We start from the raw sequence: 2,335 nt of genomic DNA, 5'->3' as shown, positions 1-2,335 counted from the left end.
AGGAGGCGGAGCTTGCAGTGAGCTGAGATCCGGCCACTGCACTCCAGCTCGGGCGACAGAGCGAGACTCCGTCTCAAGAAAAAAAAAAAAAAAGGGCAGGTTATCATAATAGGGGCTCAAGAAGAAGTGTCAGTGCAGGATCATGTTGTTAAAAAATAAACTGGGCTATTAGGAAAGGCAGAATCTCAATAGATTAAAGACATCGTTAATCTGTTTTTATTGACAATTATCATTCATCTGAGTTTCTAATTTCTGCTTTCTGTTCACCTGTTAGGACTTAATAACCCTTTATATTGTTCTCTTACCTGGGAAATGCTATTGCTGATACCATCTGGATGCCAGAGTTAGTTTGCCAAACTAATTGTTTCACCCGCATCTTGAACTGGGATTATTGCCTGAATTACTGTGTAGTCTGTTTCCAGGTTCTGGTCTTTCCAGCCATAGCCACCTGTGTCATGAGATATGAAAGAAAACATTCACACATTCAAGAAGTAGCAACTTGGAACCTTTACATAGCAGCCTCATCTGATGACAGATTCCAGCTTGTGGTCTCGCTGGACCATGAAGCGTAGTCAGTAATACCACTTAGCCTCAGAGCACAGGAAGTCACCTAGTGCAAGCAGAGAACCAGACAACAAGATCTTCCTGTTGAGGTTGTAACCAGCCAGTCAAATAGAGTGACCATTCAATCAGACTTGTTGTAATACGGGCTCATGAGGAAGTGTCAAAGGGAGAATCCTGTTCTTAAAAAATAAAATGGGTCATTAGGAAGGACAGAATCTCAATGGATTAAAGACTGGTAAAGGTGGAGACAACATGACTGGTTACTTGTATTCGACCACAGGAATTAAAACTTAAAAAGAAATGGAGATGTTTTTATGTGAGGCATGTGGAAGCTACGAGCAATTTTTTCTATGATCTAATTTTTTCATCCTTCATAACTATTGGCCTCTCTTCATGCCTCTAAGCAACACCTGTAGGTGTTGCTTTCTCCTTTTACTCTGTTTCTCTTACTTAGAAAAAAATGCAAAATGAGTTTATTATTTTATTTTATTTATTAGATATCAGTTTATGTTTCTTGCTAATTAAAAAAATCAGTAAGTAGAATATTTGTTTCACTTTTTAGCAAAAAGAACAAAAAAGAGCTAAATTGAATTACTTTTAACTTACGTGGCCTTTGCTTTTTTTCTTCTGCTCTTTGCTGGAGGGAACAAAGTTCTTTTTCTTGATTTAAGTATTTTAATTATATGTAGAACTTGATGTGCTTTATAGTTATTGTTGCTTTTAGCCAGTTACCATCTGGATAAGGGGAGAAATATTAACATCTTCATTTTACTGACAAAAGAATTGGAGAACAGAGAAGATAAGCAATGTGTTCCAGATCAAACTGGGACAGTAAAATTAACATTAAAATGCAGTGCTTTGAATTGTTATTCAGATTATTTTTCAAAATGTTGAAAAATATCAAAGTAAAGAAATTATCTTAACAAATATTCATAAAACTGTCACTCAGTATCTTTTTATTAATATTTTGCAAGTTTGGGTAATATTTTTCTTTTTGTTTGAAATAATACATATTTTTAATATAGTTGAAGTTCTGCTTATACTCTTTCATGCTGGCATGCCCTTTCCTCCTTTCCCAGAGATAATCATTTCTGAATTGGGTTTTAATCATATCAGATATCCTTTTATACTTATAACTCATATATATTAGCTTACATGTAATAAATAGCACTGTTCTTGTATTGAAAAGTCTTACATAAATTGGACAGTATGTATCATTTTGCAAACTGCTTTTAATCACCTGATCATCTTTTGTTAATGTGTATTTATGTTGCTGTATGTGCTTCAAGTTTATTGTAACTGCAGTTTCACATTTTATATATTGTATGAATATCCCATGATTTACAAATTCATTTTCATCTAGTAATGAATATATAGATTAATCTTTCCATTATATTTCATAGCATGCATTTATAATATTTACATGATTTCACTACAAATTGTTACAGTGGAACATATTCTATTCATGTTAACAGGAGTAAAACATTTCCTTTTTGAAGTTTTGTAACAAATGACTTATCTATAGTGTTTTCTTAAGTATTTAAACATAGTTTCTGCTTCACTTAGAAACAAAGACTATCTCATGAAATGTATCTATACTGGTATAATATTTAGGAAGTAAAACTAAATATATAGACAAGTTTCATTTATATACCACATAGTAAAGTATGAATTGAATGAAGCTAGCTATTCCAGAACACTGTAGTGGAAAATAATAAAACATTTAGATTTTGGGCTATTACTTTTGTTTTCTTTATTGCTTCAAGTAGAA

This window comes from Colobus angolensis, unplaced genomic scaffold (genome assembly GCF_000951035.1).
Source record: "Colobus angolensis palliatus isolate OR3802 unplaced genomic scaffold, Cang.pa_1.0 Scaffold554, whole genome shotgun sequence".
Lineage (NCBI taxonomy): Eukaryota > Metazoa > Chordata > Mammalia > Primates > Cercopithecidae > Colobus > Colobus angolensis.
This window is presented reverse-complemented; position numbering follows the sequence as displayed.